At 47.9% G+C, this 15,224-nt stretch overlaps 1 protein-coding gene across 1 annotated transcript in view; it reads left to right on the top strand.

Annotated features, from left to right (window-relative positions):
• The window catches only part of ECRG4 (ECRG4 augurin precursor), a 40,369-nt gene that overhangs the window by 610 nt on the left and 24,535 nt on the right, over window positions 1–15,224 (top strand). The window lies entirely within an intron of this gene.

Raw genomic sequence — 15,224 nt, forward strand, 5'->3', positions numbered from 1 at the left:
TACATCAAATTGGATTTTTTTCTCCTGTTGTTTGTTGTATGGACACTATATAAGTAATATACTTTAATAGATTCATCATGTTACATTTAAAGGCAGTCTTTTGTGCTATTGCACTGAATGAGTGCAACTGTAATTTAAAGGTTTAAACAGGAATACCAAGTTAAAAGAATATGTTTGTTTTGTTTTAAAAGGAGGTGTAATAGTTACACTGCTATTAAATCAGCTTATTTGGTACTATTAAATCAACAATTTGAATCAGCTTCTAGTATGATTCAAAAGGCAAGCTGAAGGCTATATCTGCATGATACTTGTTTTACATCAAGTCAAATTAATTGCCAGTTAGCTTGAGGGAGTTAATGTGTTTGTAAAGGCTCATATGGATCCTAGTACAAACAATTCTGCAGATTTAAGCCAGGTCTATAGTGGAAGCACTTTGCCAGAACAGCATTTTTGATATGCTGTACTGGTAAAGTGTTCTCAGTGTGGATGCATTCTGCATTGGTAAAAGCATAGGTTTGCTGCTATAACTATGTCTATACTAAGGGCTTTTGATGACATAGTTAAGTCAGTCAGAAACTGCACTTCCTTGCATTTCTCACCGACAAAGGTATACTTGAAAAAATCTGTAATGTAGATATGAGGTTAGAGATTTATGTTGATGGCTTCCAGTTTGTGCTTGAAACTTGGAAGCATGGAACTGAATGCACTGCATACTGATCTCTTGTAAAGATATGTTCAATGGCAAACCTTCAGTTACTTTCCACAGGACTGATATTTCATCATGGCCTTTATTTCGGTCTCTAACTGAGAGGTGACTCCTTTTGAAAATCTGTCTCCAATTGTGGGTGCTAAGCACACGAAAAATTTGGCCCTGAGCTCCTTTGAGAAATGTGTCCGTTAGTGTTAGGGAAATGTTAACTCTGCTTTGATAACTCTCACTTCTCTCTTTTGCTTTTTTCCAACACTGGGAATATGGGTTTGAAAAGCATTGTTTGTCCTTTGACACAGTAGCACAGCAGTAGTATACCTATCTAGTGACTGCAAGAGGAGTAAGTATTAATAAGTATTCCTTCCCAACAGCAATGGGGAAGGAAGTAGGTCAGCTATAGATGTCTTAGAGAACCTTTGACAAGAAATATTTTAAGCCAATTAAGGGATTTCAGATGTTTATATTTCTACAGAAGGAAGGAGTTTTTGTTTCCATTTTGCACAGTCTTGCCAGCTTTAGTAAGAGAGGATTAAGTTTTTGGCTCTTTGATCCTATCTGGAGAAATGAAAGATCTTTTTGGATGTGCAATTATGAGATTGGGTGGAACGCCCTTTCATGTCTCATGATTTAGCCACATGAAACTTTTCTTCTGAAACTCAGGTTAAACTCAAAAGCAAAAGTAAAAACCAGAGAAACAGAACCAGACAATGCTGGCAGGAAAGCTTTGCATATAAGTCAATTATCACTCAAAAGTCTCCACTCAAGAGGCTGTTTAATCTGAGTGCTCTTTTCATTCAACTATTTCACATCAACTATGCTTTTGATTAGGATTCTCCCCAGCCACTTCTAATGCCTGGACAAAGTAGCTGTTAGCAAACATTACATATTATGTATAAAATAAAATGTGTGCAAAGAGATCAAACCCAAAGTAAATATATATAGTTTTGTTTCTTTTTGACAGCAAGGGATGGACTAATCTAGTGACCTGTGGTTCAAGGACAAATATTTCTTCAAGAAGAAACTTTAAGGAAAGCATTTCTTATACCAAGGCTGAACACAAGGGACACTGTCATACTGTGGTAGACATGACTTGCTACAGACAATATAGCTAACGGCAAAGAGAATAGTTACCTGAACAAAGCTGTACTTCTATAGTTCTGCTATCCATTGTCCTGTCCAAAGAGGTCAACGTTCATCTGGACTATGACCTGTACTGGCAGTGTTGTAGCAAAGTAATTTCAATATTATTTGGAGTCTTTGCAGATTCTTGAAAACAGTTTACATAGATTTCAGCCGTATTTGGTGTCACTAAAGTCATACAAATCCTTTGGTTGATTTTAGATTGAAAAGAGGCCAAAAGTATCCCATTGCTATTTATCCATTGTATCCAATGTATATGAAATACAAGATGCATAAGTCATTGGGGGAGCAGAGCAGAACTGAGAGCACTGTCCTTTCCAAGGCAACATCCACCTTATTGTTTCACTCTACCTTGGCTGTGATGACCTAGTTGAGGATGGTCCTGCTTTGTGAACACTGGGGGTTGGATGAAATGACCTCCTGAGTTCCCGTCCAACCCTAATTTTCTATGATTCTATGAGGCACAGTGTAAGAGGGGAGGCAGAAGCCCCCCTCCCAGCATATCCTGAGACCCTGCCCGACAAACACCGATACTCACGGCAGGGTCCAGAACAAGCAGCAGCTGCGGGGAAAACCCAGCACAGGCTCGGCAGTTCTGCAGCTGCCTGAGCCTGTGGATCAGCGAGTCCTGGGAGCAGGGCCAAGGGACAGCATGGGACGATCAAAAGGCAGCTGGGGAGAGACCCAGCTGCCAGGAGGAGGAGAGGGAGAACACCGGCAGGGGAAGACCACCTGCCGGAGGGGAGAGGCGGATGGCAGGGCCAGGCAGAGGAGAGTAGAACATCGGTGGAGAGGAGAATGCCGGCAGAGGAAGACCAGCTGCTGGCAGGGAGACACAGGTGACAGATCCTGTTACAACCGGTGGAGTGGGGTACACAGTGAGAAGCCCCAGTGGCAGCCGAGGAGACCCGGTGGAGAAAACCCCAGGAGCTGAAACCTGCCAGAGGGTCACATCGGGGAGGAGGACAGCATCCTCACCATCAAGGGCGAAGTTCAGGCTGCTCTGGAGGGACCAGGTATCATGATGGGGAAGGGTGGTGAGTGATGGCAGAACCATGTGGGCAGCCTGGCGAAGAACAGGGAGCAACTGGCCCAGAGCCCAGCAGAGGAGGGGCAAGTCCTGCCAGGTGGTGGGATTAGGAGTGATTAACTCCTAGCCTGCTGGTACCCAGGAAGAATACTCAGAGAGATGGGCAAAACTCCTTCTCTCATCTCAGGGAGGCAGAAGGGTCCTGAGGCCAGAGTCCCAGGCACTCCATCAATGGATGCTGAACATCTCTTTGAGTTAAGCCTTTTTTCTAAGTTATTGTTAACCCCGGACTGGGGTATGTTTAGTTGTCCAAAGGTTGGGCTGAAAACCAGGAATCGATTTGGGAGAGATTGATGGCTGAGCAGACCTGACCCCAATCATGGTGGTCCTCTTGGGTGAGAAGATATCATGCTGGGGAAGATTATGGGGAACTGGGACATCCCAGGCTGTGGATATGGTAAGGGTGGGGTAAAGGGGAGGTTCGGAGCCCCACGAAGGAAGACCAGGGTTACAACCCCTCTGGCACCACCGACAGGGAACTGTCTCCCCATCTATAAACATCAAAGTTGTGGCAGGCGAGTAGGGGCAGCACTCGGAAATATCTAGGTGGCCCCCAAAGTGCAGTCTCACCTGACATTGGGGGACGGGGCATTGCTAAGACTAGGGGGTCAGTGGGCACAACCGTTGGAGGCCTCAAATGCCTCTACACGAATGCTCGAAGTATGGGGAAGAAGCAGGAGGAACTCGCCCTCCTCCTAGCTGTCACCAGCCCTGACATAGTAGGGATCACAGAAACGTGGTGGGACTCATCGCATGACTGGGCGGTGAGTGTCAAGGGCTATAGGCTGTACAGGAGGGACAGGATAGGAAGGAAAGGTGGAGGAGTAGCACTCTACATCAAGGAGGAATATACTTCCTCGTTAATTAGCAAGGGGATAGAGGGGGGGCACTCTGAGGTGCTCTGGGTTAGAGTAAAAGGCAGTCCAGGGGAGAGAGACTTAACGGTGGGAGTCTACTATAGACCTCCCAACCAGGGAGAAGAGCTCGACCAGGAATTCTTAGGTCAGCTCACAGAGGCAGTGAGGGCTAAGGATGTGGTCATCATGGGGGACCTGAACTTCCCAGACATCTGCTGGGAGGAGCAGTCAGCCAAGTCTGATCGCTCACGTCGGTTCTTAGCCAGAGTGCAGGACCTCCATCTAACCCAGGAGGTGCACAGTCCCACCAGGGGAGACGCCTTGTTGGACCTGGTGCTGGCCACGGGTGATGACCTGGTGAGGGGGCTGCGGGTGATGGGCCACCTGGGAGACAGTGATCATCGCTTGCTGGAATTCACCATCCAGCGTAAGGTGGCAAAGGGCTGCAGCAAGGCAACAGCCCTAGACTTTAGGAGGGCTGACTTCAACAAGCTAAGGAGGATCGTTGGGGAAGCGCTGAGGACCCAGAGGGGAAGGGAATCAGATGTCGAAGGTGAGTGGTTGCTCCTTAAGGAGACGATCCTCCATGCCCAAAGGAAGGTAATCCCAACAAGGGTCAAAGGGAGCAGGAGGGCACATAAACCCCCATGGCTCACTAAGAGCATCCGGGAATGTCTCCTTGCTAAAAGGGAGGCATATACCCAATGGAGAGATGGGGTCATCACCAAGAAGGACTATGTTACAGTCGCCCGAGGATGTAGGGGGGCAGTCAGGAGGGCCAAGGCAGAGATGGAGATAGGACTAGCTTCCCAGATTAAGGACAATAAGAAGTCCTTCTTCAAATACATAGGGGGTAAAAAGAGGGTCCCGGGTAATGTGGGGCCCCTGCAGGACACGATGGGCAACTTAGTCATCACGCCAGACGATAAAGCTAACATATTTAACGATTTCTTTGCCTCTGTCTTCCTAAGTAGGGACCAGTTCAGCCACCTCCCTGCTGGGCCCCCCTCGGGCCCCGGGAGAAACACGCCTGGGCCTGGGGTTAGCGAGGAGTTAGTTAGGGTACTTCTGGAGAGGCTGGACGTGTTCAAGTCCGCTGGTCCGGACGATCTTCACCCTAGGGTTCTACAGGAACTGGCCGAGGTCATTGCGGGACCCCGGCGCGGCTCTATGAGCACTCGTGGTGCTCTGGCGAGGTGCCGGAGGACTGGAAGAGGGCCAATGTGGTCCTATCTTCAAAAAGGGAAAAAAAGAGGACCCGGGAAATTACAGGCCAGTTAGTCTTACCTCAATCCTGGGTAAGCTCTTTGAAAAAATTATCCTGGCACACATCCAGGAGGGCCTTGCGGGGGAATGCATGCTCAGGGGCAACCAACATGGGTTCATCAGTGGCAGGTCTTGTCAGACCAACCTGGTGGCCTTTTACGATCAGGTCACCAAATCATTAGACGCAGGGGTTGCTGTGGATGTAGTCTTTCTGGACTTCCGGAAGGCTTTCGACACTGTCTCTCACCCTGTCCTCATCAAAAAGCTGGGAGACTGTGGTGTCGATGCCCACACGGTCAAATGGGTCGCCAACTGGTTGGAGGGCCGCACCCAGAGGGTGGTAGTGGATGGGTTCTTCTCGACCTGGAAGGACGTGGGCAGTGGGGTTCCGCAGGGCTCGGTCCTCGGGCCCGCACTGTTCAACATCTTCATCAGTGACTTGGATGAGGGGGTAGAAAGCACCCTGTTCAAGTTTGCTGATGACACTAAGATGTGGGGGGATGTGGGTGCACTAGAAGGGTGCAATAGGCTACAAGCTGACCTTGACAGGTTGCAACGGTGGGCGGATGAGAATAGGATGGGGTTTAACACTGATAAGTGCAAGGTGTTGCACATGGGGAGGAAGAACCGGCACCACACTTACAGGTTGGGGAACTCCCCTCTTGCCAGCACGGAGACGGAAAAGGATCTTGGAGTCGTCATTGACTCCACGATGAACATGGGCCGGCAGTGTGGGGAGGCAGTCAAGAAGGCCAACCGTACCCTGTCATGCATCCACAGATGCATCTCGAGCAGGTCCAGGGAGGTGATCCTCCCCCTCTATGCGGCACTGGTCAGGCCGCAGCTGGAGTACTGCGTCCAGTTCTGGGCGCCACACTTCAAGAGGGACGTGGACGATATGGAAAGAGTTCAGAGGAGGGCCACTCGTATGATCAGGGGTCAGCAGGGCAAGCCTTATGAGGAGAGGCTACGGGACCTGAACCTGTTTAGCCTCCACAAGAGAAGGTTAAGGGGGGACCTTGTGGCCTGCTACAAACTGGTCAGGGGGGATCAGCAGGTATTGGGGGAGTCCCTGTTCCCCCGTGCGCTGCCAGGAGTGACCAGGAATAACGGTCACAAGCTGGCGGAGGGTAAGTTTAGATTAGATATTAGGAGGCGCTACTTCACAGTCAGGGCGGCTAGGGCCTGGAACCAGCTTCCAGGGGAAGTGGTGCAGGCTCCTAGCCTGGGGATTTTTAAAAGGAAGTTAGATGAGCACCTTGCCGGGGTCGTCTGACCCCGGTGCTCTTTCCTGCCAAGGCAGGGGGTCGGACTAGATGATCTACCTAGGTCCCTTCCGACTCTAGCTACTATGAAACTATGAAACTATGAAAGGAGGAAGGCACCAACCAGAAAGGGGATGAAGCCTTACAGCACCTACCAGCAACACATAGTATATGGGTTTCCCCTCCAAGAGCAAGTGCCCTAACCATGAGGCTAAGAGGCAGAATGACCACCTCCTCCTCCTCCAAATATTTGCAACTAAGATGTCAGTGTTGTGTGTGGCTGGATGTTTCTTTTTTCACCCAGATGCCTATGGGATCAGAGTGAAAATAATTGAGTATGCCCACTAGAGAAGCTCAGGGCAAGGGTAGCTACAAAAGGGTAAATAAAATCCAAACTATGTATAAATGCCAAAAATTGCAGTTACATGAAAATGTAAGTACTACATAAAAGACTAAGACCATAGGGTGCAAAAAAAATGTTTACTGCATCTGGTCTTGGTGTAGGAGGCTTACTTTACTTTAAGCTGACACCTGGACCAGAAGTGGGTCCATGCAGCAGTTTGCTGCCCATGGAGTGGTGTGTACAGCCATTTGCCACTTCTGGGAGCCACGCAGAGAAACTGGTGTAAGTAACTCAGGGTGGAAGGAGGGGTTGGTAGGACTGGGGTGGGGCTGGTGGGTCCCTGGGGGGGTTCCGTGGGGTGGGTGGATCCATGGGGGAGGGGTGCCCAGTTAGGGGGCTTAAAATAGCCCAGGCAGTGTTGGGAGGAGTGCGGGGAGCTCAGCTCTGAAGCTGAGGTATGTGACTGGGCTTTCCGAGCCCTGGGGCTATACTACAAATGCATTCAGTGTTCACAAAACTGGGTTATCTTGATCTTGATCTAAGTTAGTACACTTACTTGGGTGAACTAACTTATATTGGGCATGTCATTTTATGCCTGATTTAGCTTTAAATCAATTTAGAAATTTAACCCTGCTTAGGTTGATCTACCCGTAACAGCTGTATATACCCTCAGATTGTAAGCACTTCAAAACAGAGACTCTGTCTTCCTATGAGTATGTATATTGACTGACAAAGAGGGTCCCAAGTTTTATTAAGGTTCTTGGGCACTGCTGTAGTATAAATAATAACTACTAGTACACATGTTAATCATAATGGCTCATTAATGAATATTTTATTTACAAGTTGAGTTGAGTTTATGGCCATTTTGGACGTTCATTTAAATAAAAATGCTGAAGCTATTTACTTTCCTGTTTACTTGCTTTCTCCAAACTCCAACTTTCATAAGGATAATTTTTTTATACATTAGGCTATGCAGAAAAAATGAAGCACTGTAAATATTCATGCATATCTGTATTCACCTGAGTATTCCTGTCAAAAGGTATTCAGTAGCCATCTTGAAAAAAAAACTGGGGATTGAAGGTCATCCAGTAGAAATAACATCCTGTGATGTAAGTGGACAGGTGACACAGCACAGGTATGTTTCATGTAGCTGTGGACTATGTTTTCATAAAGTAGCCTTCAAATAATCAATTCATTTATATCAGACTATTCACAGGTAAGTAGAGAAAAGAAAAAGGAGATAAACTTATGTTAATACAATTGTTTGTAAATAAATTGCTTCACTGTGTGACTATGATGTCAGTATTATATGTCTATACAAAATGGATTTGGGGTTCATAGATTCATAGATGTTAGGGTCGGAAGGGACCTCAGTAGGTCACTGGGTCTGGCCCCCTGCCCCAGGCAGGAAAGAGTGCTGGGGTCAGATGACCCCAGCTAGGTGCTTGTCCAGTCTCCTCTGGAAGACCCCCGGGTTAGGAGAGAGCACCACCTCCCTTGGAAGCCCATTCCAGATTCTGGCAACCCTTACTATGGAGAAGTTCTTTTTATGTCCAACCTAAATCTGCTCTCTGTTAATTTGTGGCCATTGTTCCACGTTGCTCCAGGGGGTGCCCTAGAAAATAGAGAATGTCCTCATCCCCGCTGCCCTCCCCTGATGAATTTATAGGGAGCCACAAGATCACCTGTCAGCCTTCTCTTGCGAAGGCTAAAGCAATTTAGGTCCCTCAGTCTCTCCTTGTAGGGCCTTGCCTGCAGGCCTCTGACTATACAAGTATCTCTCCTCTGAACCCACTCAAGATTCTCTGCATCCCTCTTGAAGTGTGGTGCCCAAAACTGGACGCAGTACTCCAACTACGGCCTGACCAGTGTCACATAGAAGGGAAGCATCACCTCCCTAGACCTATTCATCATACATCTGCTAACACATGATAAAGTACGGTTAGCCTTGTTGATCACTTTGTCACACTGACAACTCATGTTCATCTTGGAGTCAACTATGACTCCAAATCCCTTTCCACTTCTGTGCTGCTGAGAAGGTCATCCCCCAGCCCGTGAGTGTGTTGGTGGTTCTTTTTGCCCAGGTGCAGCACTTTGCACTTGTCTTTGTTGAACTGCATCCTATTTTGTTCTGCCCATTTTTCCAGCCTGTCCAGAGCCACCTGGATCCATTCCCTACCCTCTGGTGTGTTAACTTTGCCATAATTTGGTATCATTTACAAAGTTGGACAGGGTTGGCTATGTATTTTCAAATATATATTTTTTAAAAATTAGAATATGAATTTGAAAGGATTTCTTGTTTAAGGGTTGGCTGAAATAAGAAGAGGACTTAAAAAAGCACTTGTCAGTAGGGGCATATCCAAGATTTTGTAAAAGGGGAGGTGTGGAAGCAGTGACTGGAGCTGCAGGGCTGGCACTACCACAACTCCTACTTATCAGAAGTCCCCAAATCAGGTAAGAACCCTGACCTACTCTCCTGTTAGCACCTCCTCTCTTCTCCTCTGTGCTGAGCTGCCCTGCTTCTCCCCATCCTTTCCCTGCCTTCCCCACCCATCTGCCTCTGGCTGACCCAGGCCCAGGGGGAGCTCCACAGCCATGCATGTCCCGCTCCAGCTGAACTGCATGGGGATCTTGGGTCAGCTGGGGACAGGAGCAGCAGTGGTGGCAGTGGGCAGGTTCCTCCACTCTCCCTGATCCTATCAGGTGTTCCCTGCCAGGCCAGAAGCAGGCTTAGTGAGTGGGGACTGCCTGTCACTGCCTTGTCCCTTGCTGAGACTGGCTGCCCATGCAGCCCAGCTGGAGTGGGGCAGGAGTGGCTCTGGAACTCTCCCAGCCCTGAGTCTGCTGGGGACAGCAGTGAGTAGGAAAGCAGGGGGATGAAAGAGTAGAGGGGAGGTACCGCTGGACACAAAGGTGAAGTAAGGGGTAGGAGTCTTACTGGTTTTGGGCACTTAAAAGAAAGGCCATGATTGCTGCTCTCATGGCATGGTCTGAGAGAGGATGCAACTGTACAACTGCATCTTCTCTGGATCTGCCCCTGTCAGTAGTTAATGAAATTCCCATGCGAGTAGCCTTAGAATCATAGAATCAATGGGTCGGAAGATACCTAGACAGATCATCAAGTCTGACCCCCCCGCCATGGGCAGCAATGAGCACTGAGGGTGGCAGGGGTCATAAGACCCCAGCCAGGTGCCTATCCAGTCTCCTCTTGAAGATCTCCAGGGAAGGTGAGAGCACCACCTCTCTGGGAAGCCTATTCCAGGCTCTGGCCACCCTTACCGTGAAGTAGTTCTTCCTAATATCTAACCTAAACCTATCCTCCCTCAGCTTGTGGCCGTTGTTCCTGGTGACCCAAGGGGGGCCCTGGTGAAGAGACTTTCCCCGAGTCCCTGCTGGTGGCCCCTGATAAAGTCATAGGCAGCCACAAGATCCCCCCTCAGTCTCCTCTTGCAGAGACTGAAGATATTCAGGTCCCTCAGCCTCTCCTCATAGGGCTGGCCACAGAGGCCCTCAACCATATGAGTGGCCCTCCTCTGGACCCTCTCCAGGTTCTCCACGTCCCTCTTGAAGTGCGGCGCCCAGAACTGGACACAGTACTCCAGCTGCATAGAGGGGGAGCAAGACCTGTCTGGACCTGTTAGTGATGCCCCTGTTGATACATGACAGGGTGCAGTTGGCTCTGCCTATTGCTTCGTCGCATTGGCGACTCATATTCATCCTGGAGTCAATCCTGACTCCAAGATCCCTCTCTGCCTCTGTGCTGCTGAGAGGGTCAGCCCCTAACCTATAACCATAATGCTGGTTCCCTCTCCCCAGGTGCAGCACCCTGCACTTGTCCTTGTTGAACCGCATCCTGTTCAGATCCGCCCACTTCTCTAACCTATCTAGGTCTGCCTGGATGCAGTCCCTGCCTGCCGGTGTATTCGCTTTACCCCACAGCTTGGTGTCATCAGTGAACTTGAACAGGGTGCTCTCTACACCCTCATCCAGGTTGCTAATGAAGATGTTGAACAGCATCGGCCCAAGGACTGAGCCCTGGGGGACTCCGCTGCCCACACTTTCCCAGGTTGACATCGACCCGTCCACCACTACCCTCTGGGTGCGCCCCTGGAGAGCCAGTTTGCCACCCACGTGACCGCGCATTCGTCAATGCCACAGTCCCCCAGCTTGTCCACCAGAATTGGGTGGGACACTGTGTCAAAGGCCTTCTGGAAGTCCAAGAACATGGCATTGACTTCCACCTTCACATCTAAGCTCTTTGTTACCTGGTCATAGAAAGAGACCAGGTTAGTCAGGCAGGATCGGCCTGGCACAAACCCATGCTGGTTACCCCTCAACATCACTTCCCCTGCAGGGCTCTCACAAATGTGGCCCTTGATAATTTTTTCAAAGACCTTCCCCAGTATAGAAGTGAGGCTGACTGGCCTGTAGTTTCCAGGCTCTTTCTTCCTCCCCTTCTTGAAAATAGGGACCACGTTGGCCCTTTTCCAGTCCTCAGGGACTTGGCCCAAGCACCAGGAGTCGTCGAACAGCCAATGGCTCCACAGTGACACCAGCCGATTCCCTCAGCACCCGCGGATGAAGGTCATCCGGGCCCACTGACTTGGACACATCTAAGCCCTCCAGGTAATCCTTAACTAGGTCTGAACTAACAGTCGAGGGACTTGCATCCTTCCCGGGCCTCCCTACGCTATCACCTGAGAGCACCCCATTGTCAGCGGACAGGAACACGGAGGCAAAGAACTTGTCGAAGAGTTCTGCCTTCTCTCGCATGTCCATCACCAACTGCCCTGCCCTGCCTCGTGGGGGTCCAGTGTTACCACGAGACTTCTTCTTGCTACCTATATACTTGAAGAAGGACTTTTTGTTACCCTTAAACCCAGAAGGTAATCTAAGCTCCAGTGCTGCTTTAGCCTTCCTCACCAAATCCCTACAAGCTCGGGTCAGGGAGGTGTACTCCTCCTTTGTCCCCGCTCCTCGCTTCCACCACCAGTATGCTTTTTTCCTTGCCCTCAGGTCAGCCTGGATATCCATGCTCAGCCATGAAGGTTTCTTGGACCCTTTTCCTGCCTTCCTACACAGAGGAATTGCGTCCTGCTGCACTCCAAGGATGGCCTCCTTGAGGAAGGATCACCTGGACCCCCATACTAGCTACCCCCTGGGCTCCAAGTGCCTCCCTGACTACTGCCCTGAGCACATTGAAGTTGGCTTTCCTAAAGTCAAGCATTTGCACTGTGCTAGTTACCCTCCCCACCATTCTCTGAATAGCAAACTGTATCATTTCATGATCACTGTCCCCTAGCCTCCCTTGTACTAGCACCTCCCCCACCAGGTCATCCCCAGAGGCTAACACCAGATCCAGCATGGCGTTTCCCCTAGTGGGGACGAGTACCTCCTGCACAAGGTATAGGTCCTGTTCGCACGTCAGAACTATATCCTTCAGTTATAGTTTTGCTTTTCTTCTGGTTTATCTACCTGTGAGCCAAGTTGAGTTGATTAGTTACATTGTCTATGACCCTGCAGGTACATTAATCAACATCTGGATTTTGTGAAAAATTAAGTAGCATGGGGAGACCAATTAAGAACACAGGCTTGTGGGGATGCTCTAGAGTTGAACTTTTTGGCTGCTTTATCAAAATAAATCCTCTCTCTCTTTTTCTTTCTCTAGTTAAGATATCCGTCTATGTACAGTATCATTTTCTTATTCTCTGTGGGATTCTTCAAGCTCTTCAGTATTTTATTTTAGTCACAAAATAGATTAAAATTCAGGGAAGAGTGTTACTATGGTAAAGTTATCCTATAAGGATTTTAGACTTGTCAGGCAATTTAATTCAATGGATTGTTTTTAACAGAGCTGTTTCTTTTAAAAAGATGGATCCTGATCTTAGTACAGAATGATCAGGGGTAAAATCCTGACTGTCATTTGATGGGGCCAGGATTTCAACTGAGTCAGTAAAACCTGCCTAAAGGAGCTCCTGGTAGCCCCTTGGAATTACATTCCTGCTCCATTTCAGTGTGCTTTGCACTGTAGGAAGTGCATGCTTTGTGCTGCCCTAAGTTTATTTTCTCAAAAAGAAAGGCTTAAAGCAGTCTGTCTTATTGCTTGTGATATACAAGTGATTACTAGCAGCATGTTATTTTGCATGCCAAGCAGATTGTTGCACCCTTGACATGAAAATCTGTGTTAAAACATCTTTTCTCACTAAGTGGTCAGTCCTGGGAGTGGGTTCTTAACCCTGTTATTACTTGCACGAGAACAGATTTATGCCACTTTGGGGACAGTTTTACTCCATTATCCCATCATTATTGCATTCATAATGTTTAAGTTGACTTGATACTGTACAGTATGTCTAAACGATAGTTGAGGCACAAATGAGAGAGAACAGACCAGTATAACTATAGCAACATTTTTCCTAGAGGCATAACTGGTAATGATGCTCCCTGGAAGTCTCTCCATCTCCTCCTACTCCTCCTCCCCATTGCTTGAACCTTCCTTACAGGGCTCTGGCTCCAGAAGTTCTGGCAGCAAAGCAGCACCAGCTAGAGGTTCCCCACTAAGAGATGTCACCTCATTTTTTTGCTACCAATGTGCACCCGAGTGAGTAAATTTGCTCGCTTGCTCACTCACTCCCTCCCTCTTACCTACCCCACCTCTCTGCTGCTGGAGTTCAGGAGGAAGGGGGCAGGAGACAGCAGGGTGAGGTACTCCCCACTCAGTTCTGGTGTCCCCTGCACTTTCAGGCAGCACCTGGTGCTCATGCCCCACTCACTCACTCATCCTTCTTTTTGCTAATGATTTGCCCAACAATTACCTGAATTCCCATGGTCAAGAATACTTAGCTGCTGTATATTAGACTTAAAGCCATAATGCATTTAACAATAACTTTAGCTGGCATTGTCTTTTCATGATGACTATTAGTTGATAATGAAAATATAGTATTTTTATTGAGGACACAGTATGGGAGAAGAGAGACAGGGTGTTGGAATATACTAAGACCTTGACTAAGAAGAATGCCATGGATATGAGATGTCGTGTCAGTGTACAGTAAGAAGAAAAGTTATAGCAAGATGACTATGTGTTATACAAATGAAGCTCATCACACTTAGAAAATGAAATGATAAGGAGTTTCTGAGAGAGGCTTTGGATCCTTCCAAGTTAGTAGTTCAATTTTAGGACAAATAAGTTGCATCTGATCATTATCCTCATCTGCTCTGTATCTCGGTAGCTTGTATAAATTGAATTGGTAAATCTCAGTTCAATACCCAGAGTGCCCAAGGAAGGAGTAACTATGGAGGCTGCACTAGATTTGCCCTATGTAATAGAGATGTCAGCATTACATTGATAAAGTGATATGTAGAAGTTTGAGCTACTGCTGTACAACACTTCAATCTGTCCTGTGGAGGGGAAAGATTAGCCTTCCACCCTTCCAAACTAAAACTTTACTGAGGAAATGCATCTAAAAATATTTACTTAAAAATTAAAAGGGTGAACAATGTTTGTAGCATCTCTTGACTGCATCGCTCTTGATTTGTACTGGTTATGTATATAGATACATATTTTACATTTAAGAAAGCGTTACTGCTAAAGTTAAGCATAACTCACAATCTACAAATATTTTACTGATGGTTTTTGGTTATTGCAATACACAAGTGAAAAAGAAGATAATGGGTGCGGTTCTATAGGCAGTTCAAATATGGCCTGTGCCTTCTGGGTAATATGGCATTTGTCTTCTGGGTAATTCCCTTTTTAGAGGGGAACTGTCTGTGGGTGCAGTTGTTGCAGGTGGAAGCCTAGAGTTGGTGTTTCTTGTCTTCCAGTGTAATGCATACCTTGGGTGGGGCAAAGGAATTTGCTCTATGTTGGGAGGCAAAAAGAAAACATATCAGAGCTCTACTGTTACAGAAACCCTCAAACCAGTATCACAGCATAGAGCAGCCCAGCAGGAGCTCTAAACTGTATTGGTTCCCTTGCCAATAAGGGCCTAGTTATGTTCTCTCCAGCTGAATATGAGTAAAAAGCTGAAAGTTGGACTTGACATACTGTAGCTGAGTTATATTTCTGAAGTAGAGATTTCATAGATTTCATAGACATTAGGGCTGGAAGGGAACCTCGGAAGATCATCGAGTCCAGCCCCCCGCCCAAAGGGCAGGAAGTCAGCTGGGGTCATAAGATCCCAGCAAGATAAGCATCCAATTTGCTCTTGAAGGTGTTCAATGTAGGTGCTTGAACCACCTCCGCTGGCAGACTGTTCCAGACCTTGGGGGCTTGGACAGTAAAAAAACTTTTCCTTATGTCCAGCCTGAAACGGTCTTGTAGTAGTTTATGACTGATCGACCTTGTCATCCCTTGGGGTGCTCTGGTGAACAAATGTTCCCCCAGATCCTGGTGGTCACCCCGATAAACTTATAGGTGGCCATCAGATCACCCCTGAGCCTACGCTTTTCCAGGCTAAAGAGCCCCATGGCTCTCAGCCTGTCGTCGTAAGGTCTGTTTTCCTGACCTCTGATCATGCGCGTGGCTCTTCTCTGGACTCTCTCAAGCTTCTCCACATCC

Source organism: Crocodylus siamensis, chromosome 1, assembly GCF_052110815.1.
Source record: "Crocodylus siamensis isolate JL-2025a chromosome 1, ASM5211081v1, whole genome shotgun sequence".
Classification (NCBI taxonomy): domain Eukaryota; kingdom Metazoa; phylum Chordata; order Crocodylia; family Crocodylidae; genus Crocodylus; species Crocodylus siamensis.